Source organism: Malurus melanocephalus, unplaced genomic scaffold (genome assembly GCF_030028575.1).
Source record: "Malurus melanocephalus ecotype Western Australia unplaced genomic scaffold, MMel_1.1 scaffold_0, whole genome shotgun sequence".
NCBI lineage: Eukaryota > Metazoa > Chordata > Aves > Passeriformes > Maluridae > Malurus > Malurus melanocephalus.
In genome coordinates this window covers 6,983,660-6,991,777 of record NW_026623232.1, presented here as the reverse complement: position 1 = coordinate 6,991,777, position 8,118 = coordinate 6,983,660, and the positions used below count along the sequence as shown (strand labels likewise).

General features: G+C 41.1%; 1 protein-coding gene across 1 annotated transcript in view; it reads right to left on the bottom strand.

The window, feature by feature from the left end:
- NRXN3 (neurexin 3) overlaps positions 1-8,118 on the bottom strand; it is an 888,791-nt gene that overhangs the window by 626,261 nt on the left and 254,412 nt on the right. The gene's annotated exons all lie outside the window — the stretch shown is intronic.

Here is an 8,118-nt window from a genome sequence, read left to right as displayed (position 1 = left end):
TTTGCAAATAATTTGTACAACAGAAAAATTGAGAAAAATATAAGGAAAAAATTATACAATGAGGGTTGCCACAAACTGCAACAGAACAGCTGTAGAAACTACAATCCTGGAAATTATCAAAATTCAACAGGATAATCCCTTTAACAATCAATTTTGTTCTTCAAGTTGATTTCACTTCAAGCAGGTGGTTGGCACAAGAACTTCCAGAGATCTCTTTCAACAATGATTATTCTATGAATAATGCCTGAAAGCCCTGATTTCCCTGGTTATTGCACCTTTTTACAGATATCACTTTACACCTGCAAATTACTACCAATTTGAGATGGAAAAGGTTTTATTGTGTGAGTTATAGCATTGAGGGAAATGCTTCTTAGAGCATGTTGTTAAGATTAAAAAAACAGAAGATTCAAAACATTGCTTTCCTACAGCCACTGTATGTCCTTGGGCAAATTCTTTACCCCTGCTAAATCACCTCCTAGCATTTACAGTTTGGAATCAAACATATTATTATACTACTAGAGACATCTGATTGTTGTGCTTTCAGTCCTTTTCTCCCATCATTTGGGAAAGCTACAAAAAAGGCAGTTATCATGGCTTTGGATGGGTGTACACTCTGCTGGGTGAAAACCTGGCTGGATGGCCAAGCCCAAGGGGYGGTGGTAAATGGATTCCAGTTGGTGGCCAATCACAAGTGTTGTTCCTCAGAGCTCAGTGTCAGGATCAGTTCTATTTAATAGCTTTATCAAAGATCTGGACAAGGAGATCAAGTGCATCCTCAGTAAGTTTGAAGAGGACACTAAGATGGGCAGAAGCTTTGATCTGTTGGAGGATAGGAATGGCTGTGGACAGACTGGAACGATGGGCTGAGGCCAAAGGCAAAGCACAACACCCCCGCATGGTGCTACAGGCTTGGGGAAGAGCAGCTCCAGAACTGCTCAGCAGAAAGCAACCCGTGGGTACTGGTTGAGGGGCAGCTGAGTATCAGCCAGCAGTGAGCCCGGGTGGCCAATGGCATCTTGGCCTGCATCAGAAACGGTGTGGCCAGCAGGACTGAGGCTGTGATTGTACTCAGCACTGGTGAGGCCACACCACAAGTCCTGTGCTAAGTTTGGGGCTGCTCACTTCAAAAAGGGCACTGAAGGGCTGAGTGTGTCCAGAGAAGGGCAATGAAGTTGGTGAAGGGTCTGGAGCACAAGTCTGATAAGGAGCATCTAAAGGAGCTGAGGAAATTAAATCTGGAGCAAAGGAGGCTCAATGAGGACCTCACTGCTCTCTACAGCTCCCTGAGAGCTGATTGTAGTGAGCTCAGGTTTGGTCTCCTCAGTCATGTCACCAGTGAAAGGATAAAAGGAAATGGCCTTAAGTTTTGCCAGAGTAGGCTGAGATTGGATATTAGAATATCTTTTTTCACTGGAAAAGTGATTAGGCATTGGAATAACTTGCCCATGGAATTGGAAGAGTCACCATCACTGGAAGTGCTCAAGAGGCATCTGGGAGTAATATGGCTCAGGGGTGATTATGATGCTGCTGGGTTGACAGTTGGACTAGTTGATCTTGAAGGTCTCTTTCAACCTTGATGGTTCTTTGATCTGTGATGATCAGTCTATCATCTTTGAAAAGCAAGTAATGCAAACTACATTCATAACCTTCTTAAAATCCATAAACAACCTGTCCTCAGGTCTGTTTTTCCAATACTGGAATGAAAAACTAACTGACATCACCTCTGGTTTAAAGAAGTCCCACAGCATAGACTAGACAGCCCTCCCTTTCATTTTCTTCCTTTTTCTCAAGGACAACCCCAAATCCCTGAACTTTGTAAATTTCTGGAAGAGGTGTATTAATAGAACAGGGAGTAAATGGAAAACATTGGTATACAAACTGTAGGTTTTAGACCAAGAAGCAAACTTGTCCACACCACACTGGTTTTGAAAAAGCAAAAGCTCTTCAACCCAATCAGCAATTTAGGAAGGGCCAGAAGTGAGACGCTGCCATGCTGAAAATAAGTAGGCAGAGGAAATAGGTAACTATTTATAACTCATGTAAGGCAAGCAGCTTCATGGAAACAAGAATGTCACAACATTCACAAAGACTGGAAAATAGGCCATCTTTCAAGGGAAGCCTGATGCAACAGAGCAGGCAGCGATTAGGAGGGTAACAACAGCGTACATGCTGTGATACATGCCATACATGATAATATGTAATTTCAGGCTTCAGACTACAACTTCCAAACTTGAAATACAAGATAAACTAAGCTCAGTTTATAATACTAGGATTTGGAGAAAGGTCCCTTCAGAGACTTTTCTTCTCCCATCGCAAATCTGCTGTCTTCCCAAAAAACTTTCACAAAACCACTAATCCCAGGGTGGTGACTGTCTGAGAACAAAGCTCAGTCAGTGCAGCACATGCAGTGCCCAAATGATGACACTGATTTTCAGGCATCCCACAGGCACTGTCCATTGCTAATGAAGTCATCAGCAGAGATGCAACAGCCAGATCTGCTCACCCAGCTAATTGCAACCACTGTTCAATTACTGGAACCATGATAACGAGGAAAAGAGAAGCAGAAACTTGCAGCTGGCATGGAATGGCAGTTGATATTGCCAGGATAATGAAGGCTGAAGCATGAGGTACATGTTCAAGCCTGTAAATTTCCCTAGCAGATAAAAGAAATTTAGTCCTACTTTCAACAGGCACTGCCTTTTGAAAACATGACTGTACCACAGACCAAATTCCACTGTACAACTCTGGTACCTATAGATAATTATCTTTTCAAATTAAAGGAATTTCAGACAAAAAAAAAGAAGGAAAAAAWGTTGGCACGGGTATGTAAGGTTCCTATGCACTAATGACAACTCAAATTACATGGAATTTCAGTGTTTGGGCAATAACAGGAATGTCCATGAGCCGTCCCTCTCTGGCTCCAATCATGACCAAGCGCAGTTTCTGTCTTACAAAATCAGTGCCTTTTGTAAGGACGCAGTTAGAAATTCATAATCCGTAACACTGCTTAAAATTATTCAAAGTCACAGAGTTAATAAACTCCTACAAGCCCATCTCAAATGCCAAAGGCTGTCGTGCAGGACCATGTACTGGTCCAAGTGCCTACACTGGCACTTGGTGAATGGATTTACACACACCAGCAGCCAGTGCAAACCCTCTCTTCAGAACTCAAAGATCTGGGTTCATGGAGAAGAGCTCCTTTAATCTTTTTCTTCTTCTCTGAGCCTCCAGGGATCTTGATGGGAATTGTAAATGATATTAAATCCTGCTTCTTGTGGAAGTTGTGAAGATTTAGTCAGCGTTGGCAATTTCTATGAGATTCTCCAGTCAAAAGAGCTGGAGATGTATAAATTAGACAACAGCTGTGACCCTAAAACTTTCACTTCACCACTGTGCAACCCATTTTGTTCACTTTGAAATTTAGGGCAGCAGTCAGAGTGTAATGATGAGTGTCATACTCCAAAGAACCAGCCTGATGCCTCAGTTAAGTAAAGCTGAATTTTCTTCAGCTGTTTCTATCATAGACTTGCTGAGATAGCTGCAGAGGCCTGAGACTGTTCCTATTCAAAACAAGACCAACCAAATATTGAAATCACCAGGTACTTTAGACTGAAAATGCCATTTATGTGCATAAGATTTTCAGMTCACCTTCTATGGTGGCTGTGATCTCTCCTGCTCCAACTGAAATTGGAAAGCTGTCACGTTGTTACCCCATATGAAGACACTCRCATTCACTTTACAGATAAGATGTAACAAAGTACCCACATCCTGTATTGCTCTCTTTATACTAGACATAATCAAAAACTCCAAGGAAGTTTTAATGGTGAATAACCTGCTATTTATTCTGTCTAAAGCACTTCTGTCCACTATAATACATCCCAGAGGGACATTTACTCTCTGGATTGCTAGCAGCAAACTAGATGCAGTGTATTTTGTTACAACATTTCTGATCCATTGCATCAAATTATTTCAGATTAAATGCAGCCTATYAGAGAAGAGGGTCTCCTCAGACCTGTAAACTGCCTCAAACATAAAATTCAATGTCTGCTTGACTGCACCTCCTCCATGACATCATTTCCATACACCTTYACTCAATGCTAGGCAGAATGAACCACCTGGGAAGGAACTCTGCCATGAGTGGGCAGGTAATAAAAAGCTTCACTTCCCTGTGGTCTTCTCAGGCTTTTTTTTCTCTAGGTTACTGACTAATCTCTTTATGAGATTGAGAACCCATAATAACCACAGAAAAACAGCGAAGAAAAATTAGTTCCCCTACCACATTAGGATTCAGAAAAGCTGATATATTCAGAATATCGCTGATATTTCTGTCACAAGGGTAGGGTGATAWATTCAAACATCAACCACTCATTCCTAAAGACCAGAGTTCAGAAATTCCTTAGACAAACAGGAATTTTTTAATTTCAACTTAAGACAGGTTTTTCCACATCCTAAAATCAGTTTAGAATGCCCTGCTTGTGCACTGAGGAGGTCTGGGACAAGAGGAGGAATAAAGCTACCCAACACAGGTATGACACGTTTGCTAATCTGGGTGGCAGACAGAAAGTGCAATCTCTAAGAATGGATTCTGAATCCTAATAAATACATAGGTGTTTGATAAAAACATCAACAGCCACAGTCTTAATGCTTTCTACACWGGAAAAAACAGTTTGCTTTCACTTAAAATGTCTCCCAGGCCCAGAAGTGGTGAAGAGATGGAACTAGGAGACTAAATTGCAAAAAAGCCTTCCCATTTAGCTAAGTGGGATCATAGGTGAGGTCAGGGCAGTTAATCACTACCTATTTGCTGAAAATTACCCATAAAGGACATTAGATGCACAATTCTTTTACAGCAATTAGCTGTTGTTGGTATGAATATGAAATAGGTACCAAGTAAGAGTTATCTCAGTAACAAAAGGAAGGAAATTAATCAGAACAAAGATGGAAGCCAAGGTGAGTTTGGGGAATGGCCAGTTCAGATATACGTTTGGAGGACTGGAGAATACTTTCACCTGTATTATTTGGCCAAATCTGCAAAGTGTATCAGAGAAAGTGAGATTATTAGAACAGTCCAACACAATTTAACAAAGCATGGTAAAGGCTGATGGGAGCGTGGCCATCAGATTAGCTTTGTATAAGGGCTGTGGCAAATCCTTCATGAGGTTTTCCAGGCTCTGAGAAAACCTGACCAGAACTAGCCCTACCAACAAATTGTGTTTGCTTCAAGATGAAAATTTTCTCTTATGATACAAGGACAAAAAAGTGGTGGGGAAGAGAGTCTGGCATTCCTTACTCTTTTAAATGGCCTTACTCTATAGTGGTAAAAGCCATTAATCACTACCTATTAAAACCRGGGGGGAGAAAAAGAAATTATTTCATTTTTCAGTGTTTCCACTACTTGTGGCTAGCCCCTTCTCTTGGGCTGTCTGCACCCTCACTGTTTCTGTACCCACAGGAAAGGGGTGAGAAATCTGGGCTGCAACTCTGGCAGCCTTCAGCTGCAGGAGAACAGTCTGGCTGGAGCACAGGCAAGCAGGAGCAGCCAGGAASAGCCTCACAGGAGTGCCCCTCTCATCTGCCCACATTTCACAGAGTCACACAATCCAGCCCAGGAGATGACAAGCCTTCCAAGTTCCACAAGGACAGTGGCAGGGGAAGCCAACAGCTGTTACCTGTGGCTGAAGCACAACTGGGAATCTCCTGTGAAATTGGTATCCAGCCTTAGTGTCACAGATGGCCACCAGTTTGAAAAATATTTGTGACACCATCAAGAAGCCTTCCCACAAGAGATGTAAAATTGAATTAAAGAAGATGAACTCAAAGTCTGGAAGTTTCTACATTCTAAAGGATCCTGTACAATTTCAGAAATTATTTAGACAAAAATTGTTTCATAACAACAGGAGCCCGAGTGTAACAGCTGCCTATTGGGACACCTTCAGTTTAAAACTGAGTATATTGCAAAAAATAATCTAAACCCAACTCTCTGTATATACTTCACCTGTGACACACCCCCCTCCTACTGTTTGCAGCATCAGAATACAGTATTTCTTTTTTTAATAGCKTTCATATTTCTCTTTCTCCTGTTATTGTGCCAAATCACAATACAAAGAACAGCAAAAACAGCAAGCTACCTGCACCAGGAAATAAACAAACAACAGAAAATTCCTTCCTGCAAACTGAAATAAAATTTCATATCTTTCAAACCTGTTCTTCTTCCATTTTCCATCCAACTTTGGAAAAGAACAAATCATGCACAGTACTTCCAAATACACAATATCATAATCTTCAATGACAGTTAAGGGCTGACTTATCCTTAACAGCAATTTTATCAAGTTAGAACAAGATTCTGCAAAATATCAAAGCAATAAGGGTTGTACCTAGCCACATTGCACCCTTTCCCCTGGGAAACACAATTACACCTCCAGCCCTTTGGCCTTACAGAACATATCACTCCTTTTTGCTGTGTAAACATCCTCCCGTGTTGGCCAGACCAAACACCACCAAGGCAGAAGTACAGCAGAAAAATACAACCAAGGGAGACAGGCAAAGCTCTCACTCTTCCAAAATCAAGCGCCGAGCAACCAGAGCTCAAGATACATTTGGACAATATTCTCAGACACATAGTATGATTTTTGGGGCTGTCCTTGGCAGGGCTGGGAGGTCGCTTTGATGATCCTTGTGGGTCCSTTCCAACTCGGGATAKTCTACGGTTCTGTGATCTGCGATGTTTAAACTGCCATCTAATGGTGAAACTGTAACTTTAAAGCCGGCAGMGCAGATAGCACACAAAGAAACAAACGCAGCTTTGACCTGCAGCCCTGGGATTCGGATTGACAATCACCTTTTTCAGCAACATTTAATTTTATGCTGCTTCCTGCAGCACTGGCTGCTGGTGAAGCAAAAGTGTATGTTTTAAGTGACAAAACATATCTTCGTCAGGGATGTGATTACTGTCTCGAACTGCCAGATTTGATTCCCAATTTTATCCCACAGATAAGAGACTGCATAACAAAGAATGTAATAGTGCCAAAGTTCAGGCCTGGATTTTTTAAAGGGCCAATAATATCTTCATTTCTGATGAAAAAACTACCAGCACTGARCAAATATAGAAATGCTGAGTTAAACCATCTAAATTACTCCAGTGATACAGAGTTACTGGACATTTCAGCTATTCCAGAACCAAATCACTTCCAGACATCTATTATTTACCTCATTATCTGGTAGTACAGGTTCGAAATCACTTTCCTGGTGACTAAAGTATGGACAGAATCTGTGGCCTTGCTATACAACAAAACCAAAGGAAACTAGTTCAKACAGGTCAGTACTTCCTTTTCCACTTTTCTTAAACTATAATTAATAGTACCTCTTTACTATGTTTCCATTGATCCCCTAATAATTGAAGAATCATAAAAAGTCACTTTGTGATTTTCCTTTATTTGRTCTGAAAGTAGAAAAGAATGTTTTTTACCTTTCTTCAACAACACATTTTAGATTCTCACAGACATTACAAAGTAAACCAAATATACTAAAARGAGGCTGCAAATATAAAAATAAAACCTAATGAACCCTTGTATGAAGGGTACTATGTGTCAGGCACAGACACATTTGGAATCCACTTCTGACRGGTTATTGACATCTAATTCCACACTATCACCAAAGACAGCTCAATTTACTCTGCTTTTTAATGTGCAAGTGAGGGCCTGTGAAAGYTGTCAGACTCATGTGATGAAAGACAAGTACCTAGGATACATACAGAAAAAATGCTTCCTTCATAGAATTCTCCAAGTTGATCAAGAGGTTAGAAACTCAGAGCTTAATACACGAGCCATCATCCCCCATATCACTGGAGAAAAGGGATGTTAAACTTTTCACCCACAGAAGCAGGCATGTGGCCTTTCTAGAACAAAGAGAAAAACACTTCTCTCTATTTTCAGTGCAAAGTGAATCACAGGCTCCTATAGTGGGCTCAGTCATGACCCTGAAAGTTCAGCACAATGTGTGTACTCAACAGAAGGCTCTGCTTTATCCTAAGGGCTCCTGGAGGGCTGCAAGGCTATGGGGGAGCCCAGAGGGTGGAAAATCTGCATGTATTTAGGAAATAATACACTTCAGTATATATTT